This window comes from Microtus oregoni, unplaced genomic scaffold (genome assembly GCF_018167655.1).
Source record: "Microtus oregoni isolate MIOR12 unplaced genomic scaffold, Mior012 000014F_ref0000157, whole genome shotgun sequence".
NCBI lineage: Eukaryota > Metazoa > Chordata > Mammalia > Rodentia > Cricetidae > Microtus > Microtus oregoni.
The window spans coordinates 8,581,973-8,601,128 of NW_024543073.1; positions in this window are offsets into that span (position 1 = coordinate 8,581,973).

Sequence of the window (19,156 nt, forward strand, 5' to 3'; positions counted from 1 at the left end):
CCTGCTCTTTGACTGTTTGGTAATGAAGGAGTCTCAATATTGCTACCCATTTGAATAACTTAAAAGGTTTTTTTTTTTAATCTAAATGACAAACACTAGACCAGTGAAATCAGATTCTAGTATAAGTAGTTGGATTTCTGCTCTTGTGTATATGTATATAATTTACTGATAGAAGGCATGAGTATAGCATCCTACTTACAGAGACTCATAAGATACTCAGGGTAATGTTCTGCCACTGACACACCTCAGCTAGATGATTCCCAGACAATGTTATCCTTGGGTTCTGTAGGACATTTGAGTCTGGAGTTTACCCGAGGCTGTAGTTCCATCATGACTTGACAAAATCCAGCTACAATTAAATGCTTGGCTGCATTCCAACTTCAATGCTCATCTGCAGAAATAGTCCTAACATGGATGGTGGCTGATAGTTCTCGTCAACATCAACAAAAATCATGAATGAAGCAAGGAAGCTGGCTCTTCACTCCTTCATTAGTGAAGGTCAGCCTTCTTCGCCAATTGGGTAAGAGAGAGTTGTTGGCAGCAGAAGAAACTTTCCCAATTTTCTGTGATATTCACAAGGTAATCATCACAAATGTGACACATTTAATTTGCATTATTAACATTTTTGTAAGTCTAGACCAGAGGATGACAAAGTTAATCAAGCACTATATTGTAAATCTTTATGCATCTTTATGTTTGTGGTTGACAGAGGTCTCATTCTCCACCTCTGTCCTTTTCCCTTCCCTTCCCTTCCCTTCCCTTCCTTTCCCTTCCCTTCTGTTCTTCCCTCTTCTCTCCTCCCCCGCCTCCTTCCTTTCTCCTCTCATCTACTTCCTCCCTCTTCTTTTTCTCCTTTTTTTCTTCCCTCCGTTTCTCCCCTCATCTCTTAAAAAATGTAAACATGTATAGGTCACACAAAACTGATGTTTGCCTAGATTTGGTGCATGTGTTGTAGTTGGCTGACCTCTGAGGTGGACACTTCCACACACAAACTAGAGCCCTGTGCTGCCTAATTCCTGTGACAGGAGTGTTCTATGAGCTCTCCCCGTAGTGACATTGTACATGGAGTCAGAAAAAACAGCATGCCACGATGTAGTGTCTCCACAAATTCCAGGCAGCCAACCGCTCAAAGGCATAAGGCTCGTGTGATTACTATGAGGAAGTGTTTAAACTGTTTGCTCATTGTATTTTTAGTAAGCGCCTTAATCTTTATCACACGCAACCCAATTTTTAATAATGGCTGTGTTTAACCATCAACCCCGAACCATTCCAAAAACAAAGCCACCGCCATCTTTTGTAAACTGAGAACAGATTCTAGTGTGTCACTGGGTAGGACCCTGTATCTTTATTTTTCTTCAGAGTTTCCTAGGGGATTCCTGGGTACAGCCTCAGTTATCAGTGCATCTGGCCCTGTGCATGGTTGCCTGAGTTTCAAAACCTGTGGGTTCCATTATCAGTAGTCTCTGATGATGCCATTCAAGTTTCTCTCTTCTTATCCCACTCATCAGCTTCTAACCGTGCATTGCCTGAGTTATCACTGCTCTGCAAGCCCAGCAAAAGCCTCCCTGGCCCTCTGTTCTAATTAACCACCCTCGCTGCTTTTATGGCTGAACAGTCTGCCAGCTTTAGTCTAAAATATTTATTTGTAACTCTTGGGTAGCCTTCACCACCTTTCCTCTCTCTGGGAGCTAGTGCCTGGCATCTAGCTGGTACACTCGAGATACGAGAAGAATGAATCTTCCAGGAGTACCCAGTTTCCAGGGGCCAGGGGTCCATGGGAAGGGACACTCAGGTCGTGGAGGATTCTGGGAATTATTTATCTGCTCAAGCTCAGGTTGTGCTCCCTCCTTCCCAATGCCAGCAGACTTCTGAAGAGTGTGATCTCTGAGGGATTGGTGATCAGGGGGAGGAAAAACGAGGGGCCATCTTTCTGCTTTGGCCATTTCTTGCAGGGGTTAGGTGGTCTTCCTGTGGTTCTCTTGGAAGTTCTGGCTCCTGGGCTCTGGTGACCTCACCTCTCCCCTTTGTCCCCATAATACTGAGTACTGGCTTCCTGCTGGTGCTAATCTCTGGGTTGCCTTTCCTCTCCCTTTGCCCTTTCACCTCCCTCTGTAGCATCTCCCCTGCATTGGGTGCCCTCTCTCCAGCCCTTTTGTTAGTAGGACTCTCTGATGAAACCTGACTTGCTGTGGTGTGGGGCTTGTCCTCATGTTCTGTTCTCTGTGGCACATGCCACTCAAAGTACCTTGGGAGGAGCATGCCGTGGGGTAATGAAGCTTTCCTAGGTGCCTCCAAGAACATGCAGTTAGCAGACATATTGGCAGTTTGGGGGAAGCCTAAAGAATTTGGAGAGAGCCTTGAGGAATCTGAGAACTCTCTGTCACTACATGCAGCATTTTATGTACGTGTGTAATCACTTTTGTTCTGGGATGAGGGCCCATAGCTTTCATCAGATTCTCCAAGGGAATCCAAAATATGTTAAGAACCACTGGGCTAGTTTTGTAGGAAGACCAAGTAAGAGTCCAGTGGGTCAAGGTTCTGTGTGGGTCCTAGCAGAAAATGGAACTGACCTGAGAGTGTTCAGATGGAGACTTTAAAGAGGGGACCACCTTCAGAAGTCTGGGCAGAGCGATGAGAACAAACAGGAGGCAGCAGCCTCTCCAGGTTAGGAGCTATGTAAAACTATTTCACCCTAAGACTGTAGGGCTGCAGGAGGACACCGGGGCCTGCCATGGCTACTGTCACTCAGTAGATGCAGAGTTCTAGGGGACTCCAGAGAAGGACAAAGGAAGGCCTGGCTGTTCATTATTGCCTTGCCCTGGCAGCCAGCAGCACCGTGAGGCTGTGTGGCATGGTGGGCAGGGCAGAGAGTGGCAGAGAATGTGGGTAAACAGAGGACGTGGGACAGAGCAGTGCGGTGGAGGGTAACCAGCACACACGGAGCACACTGCCTCGACTGCCCCAGAGGGAACTGGCCTGTCATGTTTGGTAGCTCCAGGCATGGTTACTCACCATCTGATCTGGATTTTGCTTCTGATTAGATCTTTTCCCACTAACTCGGCTCTGCCTCCCAGAGTCAGATCAAGGGAAGCAAAAACAACACAGACTACTCTGTTGTTAACTTCCCTTCTCCATCGCGGCTCACAAGCTCTATGACCTTGGAAGTCACAAAATGTGCCTGGGCCTCATCCATAAAGCACAGGAGCTGAATTTGATGGTTCTCTGTGGTACCTTCTGGCTTTAACAGTTTATGATGCTTGAAGCGGGTCTTGGGCTCTTTCCCTATTAAAGCCTTCCAGTGTTTGGACTCCTTCTAAGGAGGTGAGCAACCTTTTCCTGTCCGTGGTGATTGCATTGGCACGGAGGCTGCACTGAGAGCGATACCAACTGTGCCCCGGTCCCTGAAAGAGCAGCCTCTGCATTATTAGCATTTGTCGACTTTGGTCATGCTGCTAATTGTCAGGATTTGTGCAAAAATGCTTCAATAGATGCCTGTGACTACGTGTTACCGAGGCTGCAGAGGTGTTAAGTTTGCATATCTATTTGCGTTACTGGCTGTGTTCTAGAGAAACCTCACATAAAGAAACAGGCCCAGCAACTCTGTTTATGGGGCTGCTGGAGGAGATTAAGGATTGCTGCAGAAGGGAGCTGGCTTTTGTACGCTTTTTTTGTGTGTGTGCTTTAATTTTATTAGCTGATGCAAATGATCTGTTCCACAAACGTAAAACAAAGGGACAAGAAGATGATCCCCGTGTCAACATCAGGATGTCTGACTTCAAATCCCATCCAAACAGCTCCCTAAAAATGATCAGACACAGAATACATTATTTTTTTCTGACTTTGACAAAACCAGTCTGCACAAAGCAGCAGCCCCATGAGGTTATGGATAAACCAACCACGTTAAAACTTAGCATTTTCATGTCACTCACAGATTTTCTTAAGGGCCAAGTTACTGTTTAAGGACTAATGGGTTTGGAGAGGAGAAAAAAAAAACAAAAATCCCCACACTGTGTTATTAGGCAGAATCCTTTTACATACAGGGTCTGGATCAGTTTGGCCCCGATTGTGTCGCCTGCTTTATTGTCCTACTTCAAACACAGGGCCCTGGGCATCCTCTCAAGGAAGGGCTGATTGAACTGTCGCCCTGACACTTGTCAGCTGTGGATAATGCGGGGTTCAGTCTGTCATGCTTTCACGTAAATGAACCATGACAGAGATAGACTGTTGAATAGAAGAAGCAGTTTTACTGTGGCTAACCTTTCTTGAATAAATGTAACAAATAATAAAACCTGAAGGGGAGGGGTAAAGCGCGCTGTAGAGGAGCAGGGACATTCAGAACCAAATGGTTATTATCCTTTTGGGCCATCAAAAATTGCCCATTTACCAAAAACGTGTTATTGAGAGAAAAGGTAGAAGTACTGTGATTATCATAAAAATGATGGCAAGCGAGTCTGTGCAGCATGCAGTATAATATCATAGAACAGACCCAGGTACAGCGCGCCAGGATTCAAAACAGAGGCGTCGTGTGAACACCAAATGCAATCCACAATTGTTCTTTGAGAAATGGTGGCACACGTCTTAATTAATAGAGTGAAAGAAGAACCAGAAACTCTCTTTTTTTTTTCTTTTAAATTTCTCCTTCTTTTTTATTGAAAAAGAAAGAAAGAACTCCCAACAGAAACTATGCGAAGTCCACATTTCAATCGGGACAGTCAAAAGAATGATTTGGATTTACAGGCCTGTAATTGGAACAAATTGGAAACAAAAGAAGAGCTCATTCAAGCCACGTGACGTGGCCACAGGGCTGCTGTGTACAGTATGTTACTGAAAAAAAAATCATGTTTCTTGAAAGCAGAGAACTCCACTGCAGGCTCCAAGCAATTTGCATAAATGTCTCTACCATGATTTTTTTTATTTATGGGACCTAAGTTTCTAATTAAATACTAATTAATACTATCACCAGAATTGTCTCCCATCCCCAGCTCTTCATAGCTCTGTCACTTTGATTAATGCGCAGTCATTTATTAACTTATTTAACAAGCCAGGGTGCCTCGTGACAAACTAGATTAAATTATCCTCATAACAGTCTCATTACCGAAAAAAAAGAGAGAGTTTTAAACTTAATAAAAATTATCCTCAATAATGTTAAAGCCTTTTCGCCGTACCCTTAAAAGATAGGAATAGGGTTCTTGTTTGATTTATAATATATGGAGTTGTATAAAGCATCCATTAATAAAATTTATAAGTTCATTTAAGCTTGCATATTACAGTAGCGCTGTAGCCGTGGGTGCTTATTATTTAACTTTTGCTGTAGTTATGAAGATAATTAATGTCCTGACCAGACAGGGACTAAAATACCCACTAGAATGAGATAATTAGAGACATAAATAATGTTTATATTCTTGTGGGTTGCTTTCTAAATTAATTGTTTTGTTTTCTATCCAAATTTGATAAAGAAAATAAGGGTTTACCAAGACACTGGGCAATGAAGGTTACGGGGCTTGTCTCTGGGTTGGCAAACTCTCAGAGATTGGGCTGTCTGTGCTGGAGCAGGGAGAGGTGTGTGGCAATTGGTCATCCTGGCTTAATGTTCAGCCCTGGTCAATCCCTGGCTCCCTCAAGTGGCCAGGTCCTGGTGCCAAGTCCAATCTGGCAAGGTCTGTTTGGTTGTGGACTAGTTGGGCAGCTGAACAAGGTGAAATGGGGGCTGAAGAAATGTCTTCTCTCAGTGGTGAGGTAAAATTCAAGCCTTAGATTTGCAAGAGAAAGAGCTGAATGGGCCCCCATACTAATGAACGGCAACACAGGGAAGAGGTTGTGGCTTAGAGACCCTGCTGGCCTGCTAAGTAAATATGCGTGAACAAGCGAACACGCATGGAGTATGGAGCGCTGACTCTGGTTGGGCTACTGTGTAAAGCCGGTGTATAAGCTGTTCAAGGGCATATTCTGTCCTTGGTTTTGATTTCTTGCTGAAACAGCATCTTTTCGAGCTCCTGATGAGATATCTAAGCCCTGGGAGAAGGTCCCATTCTTTACTCTCCGAGCCCCTTGGTATCCCCTGATGGAAATGAGTTTATGACTATGCTTTCTTTAAGGTTCTAGCGTTCTAGTCTCTGGGTAGGACTGTTGGAAAGAAGCATTTGCTCTTTGTCCACAACAGGTAAGGCTGACGCTTTGCCGCTTTGCCTTTTACAAAACCCTTTGATGTACACTGCTGTCTCTGTCCCTCTAGGCTCCTGTGAAATTCCTAAGGAGGGAGAGGTCACCTAGCTGCTGAGAAGTCCTGCAGTGATTTGAGCTCTCACACACGCAGGAGTGCCTGGCACGCTTTCTTTTTGCATCTGCGGTCTTCTCTGCTGCCATGCACTTCTGCGTCTCTCCCCATGCCTTCTTCTTTTCCTTGTCACGTCTTTTTCCTTGATTCAGAGCAGAGAGAGCAAGAACTCTACTTTGTTCTGATACTAGCTCACTAGTCAAACCAGCAAAGGCTATTTGGGCAGGGATTCCGCGTATGGAAGAATGGCTCAGAGAGTTTTGTCGGAGGTTAGAGGGCTTTGGATGGTAGAATCTCCTAACCACACCCCATCCCTGGGCAGTGAACAGATGGCAAAATGTCTTTACCATGTATTTCCCTTGTTTAGCACTAAGATCTCCATTTTTGCAAGTCTTTTAGCAGAGATCTATTAGTACGTGGTGGCTTCGGCCAAAGACAGATCAATAGTAGATGCAGTGTTGACTATATGTTTTTCTAGGCCTCTTACAGGCAACTTTATTTGAATTCTGTGTATTACATTCCCAGACATGCCCAGTATTCTTCTTGGGTATACAGACCAAATTCACTTAAGCAAGACATTTCTAGAAGGAAGAAGTGAGTTTTCACAGACTGAAGTAAAGGTACCATGAGGGAAGAGTTCTTGGTCAGCCCAACAAGGTGAAATTTCTGGTATTTCTGTTCTTGTCCAGGTCCTTCTTCTGAGCATCCATCGGCTTTATAATTTTGGCCTTGAGGCTGTAGGGTGGAGTGAACATGGCTTTTTAAAAATTCTTTTGCCTCATTTACTCTTTTGACTCTTTAGGGGCTCACCACCCAGCTCCCAAATAAATATGTGGAATATTTTTCTTGGTTATAAAATGCCTGGCCTTAGCTTGGCTTGTTTCTAGCCAGCTTATCTTAAATTATTCCATCTCCCTTTTGCCTCCGGGATTTTATCTTTCTGTGTTTCTGTATGTCTTACTTTCACTCATATTCTGGGGCTGGCTGTGTAGCCGGGTGGCCGGCGCCTTGAGTCCTCCTCCTTCCCTTGCTCCTTCTCTCTCCTCCCAGATTTCTCCTGTTTATTCTCTCTGCCTGCCAGTCCCATCTGTACTTTCTTCTGCCTTGCCATTGGCTGTTCAGCTCTTCGTTAGGCCAGTCAGGTGATGGGGGAGTGTCATATATCAATCTGTTGATTTCATTGGTTAAGCAATAAAGAAACTGCTAGGCCCATTTGATAGGCCCACCCTTAGGTGGGTGGAGTAAACAAAACGGAATGCTGGGAGAAAGAAACTGAGTCAGAGAGTCGCCACGATTCTCCCAGTCCAGGCAGACACAGGCTAAGATCATTCCTGGTAAGCCAGCTCTTGGACTACATAGATTATTAGAAATGGGCTAGTCCAGGTGCGAGAGCTAGCCTAGAAAAGGCTAGATAGAAATGGGCCAAGCAGTGTTTAAAACAATACAGTTTCCGTGTAATTATTTCGGGGCATAAGCCATGTGGGTGGCTGGGGTGCTGGAGACACAGCCCCACCGCTCTTATTTCAACAGATGGCGCCCAGACGTGATGGGCTAAATCCACTTAAAAAACCTGAGAAATCTTAAAAATAAGGGAGAGAGAGTTTAACACAGATTTTTGCTGTTTGTTGGTGGCGTGCCATAGAGAGATTTTCTGATTTGGCATCAGCAGCAAAAAAAAAAAAAAACGCTGCGTCATTTTAAAGCACGGCTTCCTGGGGCTATGCTGCCAGGGTGAACTCTGGCTTTAAAGCATTTCAATGGATTTTATGGGACTGGATGTTTGTGTTCCCACTTGGGATCGGAAGGAGAAGGAGAGTGCTCTGAGACACTGCCGATGGCTCAGCAATCCCTGCCAGGCAGATGGCATAATCAGGCTTAGGCAGGCGGGAGAGCATGGCGGATTCCTGCCGACAGAGACGTGTTTTCAGACTGTGCAATGCTCTGCGTGTCAGATTTGGTTGTAACTTGGATAAAAAGAGTTTCTGTGCTGCATGCTCAGTCTCAGAATTAAACTGTTGAATGTGGTTCCAATATGGGCTTGCTGTGTGCCTGGAACTGTGCGCAGCTCAGGGGCACCAAATGGATCTGAGGCAGGAGCAACTCCTCCATGCTGAACTGTGCTGATCGGCAGGAACTACCGTAATTACCATAAAACAGTGCAGTTAAGGTTTAGACTGGGCAGGAAACAGGCTGTACCTTATTACCGTATTACTTGTACATGGTGCAACTTCAGTTTTTAGAACTGCTTAACATTTTAAGAAATGCTCCTGGATAATAAAAAATTGCAGATTCACAATAGGACAGATTCAGACCACTAAATGAGTCACACTGTTGGATGAATGTACGTAGGCTTGAGAGAGAGAAGAAAAAGAATATAGAGAATAAACTTAATGGTTTTTTTAAAAAAAGGTAAAGTCTTTAAAGAGACAGAATACAGATAGTTATAGATTAAAAGAAATAAAGAAAAATAAGCCACGTAAAAATGGAAAATTCACAGAGAGTCTGGATTATGTACATTGTGTTTTCTTTAAAATTTTTGACTGTGAAGGAGCTAAGTACAGAGAGACATTTCATTAGATGGGCTGCCAAGCTAAACCAGAATGGATATAAGGGTATTACGATTTCAAAATTTGGGTCTAAGGATATGATGCTTTGGAGAGGATCTTCTTTTGTTTTCACAGAGGACCAGACCCTATGGATTTCTTCTATTCCAATTTGGTATGGTAGACCACACCCTCCTGAAAGGTTGTTGTGAACATCTTCAGAAAATTGCTTCGCTCAACTGCCAACTGAGATGAAACTAGCACACAGGTTATACCATGAAAGACCTAATTAAGGATACTCCATTCAGCAGGAAACAGTTTGGAGAGAAAAAACTGCGCCCATGTTCCCAAAATATTGTTTATAAATGTTCTTTTACATTTAAAGGGGGATATGATATAGATATGAATAATTTGCATTAGTATAGATTTTACTTTATTGATAGAGATTTAAGGTCAATTTTGTTATATGTATATGTAATTCTGCTCTTGATTAAGGTATTGTGATTGTGTAGTTCATTTAAAATATAATGTATAATTAGGAAATATAGGTTGTTGATGGATAATCATAAATAATAGTCAAGTTTGTAGTCATGTTACTTAGATTTTCTAGATATATAGAGATATATTTCAGATAGGCATTCTTCATATCTCTCAAAGGCTGCAGAATATGGCATTTAAAATATTTTAATAACTTAGGACTTTTCATGACAATGAGACATATCTGCTCCTGGCGGCACCAATCTACTTCGAGAGGAAGATGGGCATTGAAGAGGATCCTTATGGAGTTTGATAGCCATTTGGGCAAGAAACTGCTCTTGCCTGGACTGTTGCATAAAATGGACACAGAGAACCCACAGAGAGAGGACGGCTGAACTTGCCTAAAGGTAAGACGGTCTTTTGGGGTTCATGACTCATGAAAGAGTCTGCGAGACATTCTGCAGGATTTAGCAGAAAATGACTGAACTGTCTTTGGAATTTCCTGCTTGATGAAAATGTCTGCTGGATACTATGGGCCTGAAGGCTGAAGATGGATGCCCCAACGGTACAAAAGAACTTTGGGTGACTGTCCAGGCAGCGAGATGTTTCTGTCATTTCTAGAGTTTTTTTATTTCTTGTTTACTTAGGTAGTATTATATCCTTCTGGAGTCTTTGATGGAGTTGAAGAATGAATAGATAGTTATAGTTTTCCTTAGTTATGATAAAAGATAAAATAGATATAAATATTGTAACTGTAATTCTTGCTTGATAACTGTTTTGCTATATGTAATTTTACTATGTTAAAGTTAAAGCCTTTCTTTTTTGTTTAAACAGAAAAAGGGGAAGTGATGGGGGAGTGTCATATATCAATCTGTTGATTTCATTGGTTAAGCAATAAAGAAACTGCTAGGCCCATTTGATAGGCCCACCCTTAGGTGGGTGGAGTAAACAGAACGGAATGCTGGGAGAAAGAAACTGAGTCAGGGAGTCGCCATGATTCTCCCAGTCCAGGCAGACACAGGCTAAGATCATTCCTGGTAAGCCAGCTCTTGGGCTACATAGATTATTAGAAATGGGCTAGTCCAGGTGCGAGAGCTAGCCTAGAAGAGGCTAGATAGAAATGGGCCAAGCAGTGTTTAAAACAATACAGTTTCCGTGTAATTATTTCGGGGCATAAGCCATGTGGGTGGCTGGGGTGCTGGGGACGCAGCCCCACCGCTCTTATTCCAACAGTCAGGTGTTTTAGACAGGCAAATGAACACAGCTTTACAGAGTTAAGCAAACACAACATAAAGAAATGCATCACATCTTTGCATCATTAAACAAATGCTCCACAGCATAAGCAAATGTAACACATCTTCAGATGGACTGGGACCATAGACTTGGGATGCAAAGTTGGAAGAAGAGATATGAAAATACTTTTCAGTGGTTCTCAAATTGTAACGTCAAAAAGAAGTCCGAATGCAGATTCTCTGCCTCCAGTTCCTCAGTTGCTGATTCAGTCTCTCTGGGATGAGACTCAAGATCAGGCATTTATAACAGACTTGCAGGCACACAGAGGCGAAGGAACAGTCCGTGGACCAGTTGTAAAGTGCCGGGTGAAGAAGGGAAGAAAGAGAACACGGAAGGACCAATAGACAGTGAGGAAGTTTTACTTTACCCTCCAAGACAATACTGTAGCAGTCTTGAGGTCTTCTGTAGACCCTGTTGACCTAGGCCTGCGTCATCAGGGGTGCACACACACAGACACACTTCTGTGTGCAAAAGGTGCCATGTACAGCTACAGAGAGAAGTTTGGTCACATGCACATCCTTTAGGCTCCCATCAACGCCTCCAAGCACTTACTCTGGGGGTGGACGTAAATGCTCTTCCACACTGTGTCTACCCGAGGTTGTGACATTCAAATTTGCCTTTGTGTGCCCATCTCTTCGTTCTGATAGAAATATCCTTCTTTAAAGCTAAATCTGAAGGAGACGGGGGTGAAGTTGTGTCCCGAAGCCAGGGCTGCCGTAAGCACTTGGGTAAAAAGATTACCTAGAATAAATCCTACTCCCCACATCCAAAACAACTCCCTAGAATAATAATCAAGGCATGAAAATGGCCTTAACTAAATTAGCAGAAGCACGCCAGCATAATTTCAGTGGGAGTCCACCATGATTCTCCTGTCCTACCCTCTAACGGTCAGGTTTAGTGAGGTTTATTTTTAAATACTATAATAATAAATAACATGGGAAGGCAAAGGGATGCAGAGGCTAAGTATCCTCTCCCTCCCTCCCCTCCACAGCTTCAGAACTTCTCCAGCATCCAGCAAGAAGTTCCTGACCCATTAGAATTTCTCCTGTGGTCATGCAATTCTGGGATGGAGTCACCATAAGAGAACACAATTCAATGCAACAAACATTTATAGTCACAGACAGTATCAGGCACAGTGCTGGGTACTGGTGGCAAGTGGAGAAGAAAAAAGTTTTCTTGCAGATTGGTTTGATTGTGGCCCTGTGAGGGACAACAGTTCCCTAGCTCTGAACTAAAAGAGTATGTTGTGAGGTCACCTGAGACAGTGTTGACCTTTGGGAATCCTTTCTTTTTTGTAAAAAAAATTTTTGAGAAAAAGAAAAAAAAGTTTCAGCCTCCTCCCAGCCTCCCATTTCCCTCCCCCTCCTCCCGCCCTTCTCCCCCTTCCCCCACTCCTCTCCCCCCCCCTCTCCAGTTCAAAGAGCAGTCAGGGTTGCCTGCCCTGTGGAAAGTCCAAGGTCCTCCCCACTCTGTCCATGTAAACATCCAAACTGGCTAGGCTCCCACAAAGCCAGAACATGAAGTAGGATCAAAACCCAGTGCCATTGTCCTTGGCTTCTCATCAGCCCTCATTGTTCGCCATGTTCAGAGAGTCTGGTTTTATCCCATGTTTTTTCAGTCACAGTCCAGCTGGCCTTGGTGAGCTCCCAATAGATCAGCCCCACTATCTCAATGGGTGGGTGCACCCCTCGTGGTCCTGACTTCCTTGCTCATGTTCTCCCTCCTTCTGCTCCTCATTGGGACATTGGGAGCTCAGTCCGGTGCTCCAGTGTGGGTCTCTGTCTCTATCTCCATCCATCACCAGATGAAGGTTCTATGGTGATATGCAAGATATTCGTCAGTGTTGCTATAGGATAAGGTCATTTCAGGTTCCCTATCCTCAGCTGCCCAAGGAACTAACTGGGGACATCACCTTGGGCTCCTGGGAGCCACTCTAGGTTCAAGTCTCTTGCCAACCCTAAGGTGGGTGGCTCCCTTAATTAAGATATGTGCTTCCGTGCTCTCCTATCCAACCTTCCTTTATCCCAATCATCCTGTTTCCCCAAGTTCCCCCCATCCTCCTCTTCTCACTTTTCTCTCCCCATCTCCCCTTACCCCCACCCCACCCCCAAGATCCCCATTTTTTGCCCGGCAATTTTGTCTACTTGGCAATCCATTCAATCACTTGGCAGTGCCCAGAACACTCATGTCCATATGTTTACATGAATGGCTTTGAAATACAGCTGTGGACACAGGCAGAAGGGAGAGACGGGGCTTGGAAGCCGACTCTATACCAACTAGGTTTTATAAAATTATCCAATGAGAATGACAGAGAACACTGAGGAACTTTCTTTTGTCTTTTAAAGTCTGTGTTTTATACATTTCCATTTTGGTAGAGTATTTGAAGTGAAGAAAATGCCGTTCTATTAGTAATATCTAAAAATAAATAAAGTGATGGGAATATGAGCTCAGTATTCCCTTGCTTCCCTGTTGCATGTGTGTTATGAAACAGAGCCATGGACTATTGGCTTAGAGTACCATGAAAAGCAGGGTTGAAGTGCTGGGCACTCATGGCTAGGTAGACTGAGGAAGGAAGCAAACCCCAAGGGAGCTGAGAAAATGGGGGAAAATGGAAGTGGATATAGGGCGAAGAAGAAGGGCTCGAGGTTGCTGAAATGAGGTTTGGTGGGATTGAGTGAGTAGACGGCTCTGATGGGAAAAAGAAAAACAAAACACAGAGATTGTCCCAGGTGCAAGGATCTTGGGTGATTTCCAAGGTTGGCATGGAGTCAGGAGAGCAGGAATAAGGGAGGGGAGGGCAGATGTATTGGGAGTGCTGTCCACATGAGTATTGAAGTCTCTGATGTGATGGCACGAGCCGAGAGGCAGAGGAGACTAATCCTTTACCACAGGGACAGAGATGTGACATGCTGGCGGGCAAGAAGACGCTATGAAGGAGACAAGTAGAAGATAATGGGTCTCGTGAGGGACAAGTCGAATACAGATCATGTCTTTGAAGGGCATGGGAGGGCGAGGCACACCCTATGTGGAGAATGGGGATGGAACAGGCTGTATCCTGGTTAGAACCCCATCCCAGGAGAAGCAGGAATAGAAAGGGAATTGCTGTCCCACCAAGGCAGAGGGAGTTGCTTGCTATCTAATGAGGTTTATGAAGGAGCTGAAAAGTCTTTGTAGTAGGTCTCCAGGGAACAGAAGATAAAGGCAGTCTTGGCTCTGGGAGGAAAGGGAACAGCGAAGGGGTACTCAGACCTGAGCCATCTTCCACCACTCTGGGTATTCTGCTGTCAAATGCTCTACTCAGGAGGCCTTTGTGAACTAAGCAACGTCATTAAAGTGAATGTGTCATTCAAAAACACAGAACCTGTTGACATGGACAATGGCAGCCAGAAATCGTCATAGGCTATCCATTGGAAAACACACGACCTTTTCTTAAGCTTCTTTTCCCAAGTGATTTCTCTGATGTTTCCTGTAGCTGTTCATGAATAATGATAGCGTACTATTTTGGGAAATAGAACATGCCACCTCCCATGCCACCTTCTCCTACTCCACCCATGCCAGGTTCCTTCTCTTTAAGAAACTGCATAACAACCTGGATTCTGTCTATCACAGCAGTGGTGGCAATGGTGGCCGTGACCTCTCCTACCGTAGCAGAACTCATGCCTTTCCCACCTGGCCCCAAGGATGCCACTTCATTCACACTGCGGTGTGCTCAGCCATCCCCTGTTCTTCATTCACACTGGGGTGTGCTCAGTCATCCCCTGTTCTTCATTCACACTGCGGTGTGCTCAGCCATCCCCTGTTCTTCATTCACACTGCGGTGTGCTCAGCCATCCCCTGTTCTTCATTCACACTGCGGTGTGCTCAGCCATCCCCTGTTCTTCATTCACACTGAGGTGTGCTCAGCCATCCCCTGTTCTTCATTCACACTGCGGTGTGCTCAGCCATCCCCTGTTCTTCATTCACACTGCGGTGTGCTCAGCCATCCCCTGTTTTTCTAATTCTCCCTCCAGATGAGGCGACCTCAAGCACTTTGGATTTGTTGCAAAACGATTGGTTGTTGCTGTTGTTACTTAGACCAAGAGAGTGTGAAGTTGGTGTGCCCTGACCAAGGCCAGCCACTTCCGAGGAAGATGCATTTTCTTTTTATATGCAGCTGGACACACACTGCCTGCTTCTGGAACCACTTCTCTTTATTTGCTCGGCCTCACTTTTCCCCCGGCCTCCTCCTGCACGTCTGTGCTACCCCAAACTGCCACTTCTTCTTCTCTCTACTTACCGCTGACAGCTTTTTGTAAATGTTCTTCAAGTTAAGATCCATCCCTATTCTCTTTCAAGACTAGCACTATCTCTTGGCTAACAGGACCTTTTCTTTTTTTTTTTTTTTGAAGGGGGTGTTCAACATCTTCAAAATTTAGGGTCATCCCTCCTCTCCAAACACCTGCAAAAAGCATTTAAAAATGAGCCCGTTTCAGGGTATGGTTTTTCTTTATTCGAGCAAATGCATTCAGATGCATCATGCAGGTGTTTTGATGAGAACCCAGAAACACCTTGAGATACTATACTCCTTTGAGATGTGAGAACTGAACGCCATTGCTATTCTAGGACAGGTCTTGTGTAGAGAGCTTTTTATTGCTTTAATTTGCATTACCTCATTTACTTCTTAGAACTTGGTCAATTAGCAACAGCGTAGTTTGCAGATTACGCTAAAGGAAACCAGAGAAAATTCATTGAAATGTGCACATTTAGTTATTAGTGCAGCCAGGACTACAGCCAAGGTCCTGGCTCTGAGTCCAGTTTTCTCTTCAGATTATTCTGCCATTCAGCACAGAGGAGAGATTGGACAGTAAGATTGTTCCCGATTTGATACATGATAAACTAGAGCCGGAAGGGGCCCAGTGACACATCTAATCCAACACCCTCCTTCTTAGACGTCCCATAGAAACAGCCAATGGGTGGTGCAAAACACAAGACTGAACACCTAGAAACAGTACCCCTGCAAAGAAAAACACCACTTGGCAAATACACAAAAAACAGAAAAGATTTGTAGGTTGTCTTTGTGTAGATGTCACGCCAACCTTCTCTGTTCCATTCCAAATTTAGCATACATGCCATTAAGCAAGCCCAAACGTAATCTAAACTGAAGATATTGCAATAGAAAACGGTAAAGTTCATCACATAGCAAAGGCAAGTACTGTTCTGGGAAACCTGGTAGTTACCTGTATGCATACCTGTGGGGGTCATGACATGAAGGGAGTTTGCAGTGTGGACTGAGCTAGCAAAGCCAAGAGTTGGGAAGCCACCAAGGCAGTGGGAAAAGTGTTGCAGTCCAACTGCAAATACTTAATTTCAGCCTCTGTTCTGCAAAACAGCCACCTGTGTGATCTTGGCCAAGGACTTAACCCTTGCTCGTCCACTCCCCTCTACCTCACATGGGGTTCTGTTTCTTTATCTTTAAAATGAATAGGTTAGACTAGACTAATTTTGAGATTCCTTTTTCTAAGCATCGACCATGCTGGTGATTATTTCATGGTATAATTAAACACTCGAGCCTTCCAAACGGGAAGGGGTGGGGGGAGGTGGTGGAACAGAAAGATAGGCACTAGCCAGGTGCAGTCACCTGGCTTTCCCCGAAGCAGCTGCTGTCCTTGTGTTCCTGCCTGCTGCTTGTCGTCATAATGGTGGCACCCCTAGACGCTGCTGCCACAAGGGTGTGAGTGATGAGGTGCTTACATCCAAGTTGGAGCCTGTGGACGGCAGTAGAGGTAAGGTGTGCCAAACGCATGCACCTGGTACCACGCTTGGCACCGCTAGGTGCTCAGAAACTGATCTTAATGACAAACACAATATTTTGCAAAGGAAACACAACTCAGACAGAACAAGTGGAAACTTAGACACTGTGCACATTCTACAGTCTGCGTGGCCCTGGAGTAATAGAAACCTTTCTTGGGAAAAAAAAATTAAAACAAAATAACAGAACAAAACAGAAAAACAAAGAAGGGAAGTAACTTCAGAAAATACGTAATGTGAAATTCTTAGCTTAAGCTTTCCTTTGGTGTAGGTTAGCTCTTAGCTTCTGGAGGAGTGGGGACCTGTTACCACTTTTCACTCCTTTGATGGATAAGATACAAAGTTAATTTCATGGTGGAGAAACACCCGAGAGGATGCTTGTTTTCGGTTAATATAGAAGACATTTTGACATGACCATATAGGAAATAGTGTGTGTGTGTGTGTATGTGTGTGTGTGCAGCGCAGTGCAAACCACAAGACTGAACACCTTTATTCAAGAAGGTGTTATTGTGAAGCAGAAGAGCTGATAAGTGCATTAAGCACATAAATTATTTATTGATTCTGGGACAGCATACAACATGACAAGAAATGAAATATATTTCTGCAATAAGCTCGCGCATGGAGAAATTGAGGGAGTGTTTTTATTTTCTTAGGTGGAAACATAACGCCAGGATACAGTCTGTCTTTGAAGAGCAAAAGTACAAAGATGTTCCAACAATTGGAGGTTATAGTTTTGCAAAATTGTTTGTTATTCATCGCATTTGAAAACAGGGCGCTGGGAAGATAATCATCTTCTCCAGCCTAGGTCTCTTTAGCATGCTTCAATTTAACTGCAGCCCCTAGGTAAGACTTAATAAGATGTGTCTGTTGGCCTGCAGAAAATTCTGCTTGATAAGAGCCTTGGACGTCACCAGGCAGATCAGAAGTGGGCTTGGCTGCGGAACACTGCATATTTTTTATAAAAATTAAATGAATAATTGGAGTTACTTTGGTACTTGTGAAGGGCACTGACTGCTTAGGCAGCACAAAACCTGTCTAACGTCCAGGTGCATTGCATTATGGGTATAGTCACGGAAAGGGCCCCATTTAAGTTCACAGCCTGTCTTCAGGTGGACTGTGGATGAGACAGTCATGGAGCAGGGGTTTCACCACAACCCTGACCAGACAGGAAGCAATGTTCTCTTTTTATGGACAAGTGGTAAACTTTTCAGTTATGACTCGCTGTGACTAAACCGACAAGCCTCGTGTGGGGATTTGACATAGCAAAAAAAAAAAAAAAAAAAAAAAAAAAAAAAAAAAAAAGACATAATTACCCCATTTACTTTTCAAAACCAAACAAAATCCAAAACAAAAATATGAAATGAACTTCCAATGAAGTCTCAACAACAGGAAGAACAAAATTCCCAGCCTGTACTAACTAGTGGCCTGCTATTTTTGGCTGTGGGCAGGGTTGGCCAGAGGTTCTTGATCCATTGGTCACCGTCACCGTGCACAGCAGTCTGACTGGAATTTTTGTGATCCGGGAAAGGGCTGGTTATATTTGGCTTCTGAAAGGGAAGTCAGCAAGATAGACAGGCAGCAGCTTTGGGTCACAGAGTCCGAGCCAATAGGAGGGGAAGCAGTTATCCCATCCCATTTCCAGCTGAGGAAGCGGGTGGAACGACATAGCGAAAACCTTTGGCAGGGATCAGGTGAACACGCTACGCTGACAGAGGAGATTTTCCAGTGACTGAGACAGACTGCCTTCGGCTGACCTAGCCTGGGACCAGGGTCACGGCCCACTGAGCATGACCTAGCTATAGCACGCACGGGACAGAAGCCATCAGACCGCTGTTACTCACTTAGCCCAGAGTGCTTGATTAAGTCTTCTCCTGGCCTTGCGGTTGTGTGAGTTTCCATAGTGCTATTTATTACTGATTTGTCTCATCCCCTACTGTTTGTTACTAGAAGATGAGTGCATTGGTTTTCCTGCATGCTCCATACCCCAAGGACATTGTAAAACTTATACGTGGGATAGGTGGCCTGCTTGCTTAAAGTTCTGGGATATATATATATATTATAAAATTTTCAGTTGTGTTATAAAAAGAATGACACTCAAGCCATGATGGGAAAACAAGGTTATTGTTTATGAACTTGCCACTAAAATTTGCGTTTTTGGTAAGGCTCATTGTTTATTTACAGTGGGAGAAGCCACATAGACCTACAAAATGGTTCATTAGCTATTCACTATAGCTCCTTAGATGCTTTTTTATTAGAAGTGCCCATGGTGCCAATGGCAAGGTTGGCGTTTTCAGGGACAGAATCAATGCTTGAAACTCATCAGTTGTGAGAGGCAGTTTTGGTTTAGGGCATATTGGTGATGAAGTGTTTTACCCCATTAAAAAGCTCTGACTGGAACTATGGTATAGGCCAGAAAAATGGTTTTGTGTAAGAGATTTCAAATTTGTCAAATATTCATTAAAGAACTGGATTTTGAAACTGGCTCAACGGTTGGGTGAATTCTCTGGGTGGACAAGACATTTTTTTTTCTTTTTAAAGTGGATTCCACTGAAATGGTTCCCTCAGAGTTCTCATTTGAATACCTAGGGTTCAAATGCAGCGTTCCAGGACAGCCGGCATGGTGGAGGTGCCGCTGTTACTTTCCTGTTTCCTCACTTCCTCATCTATAACAGAGTGAGACAAGATAAGATGGAGCGTGGGACAGTTGCATTCATTCATTCATTCCCTCATTCATTTAGCATTTGCCACTTACTTATTGAGCAGACAAGGTCATGCTGTGACA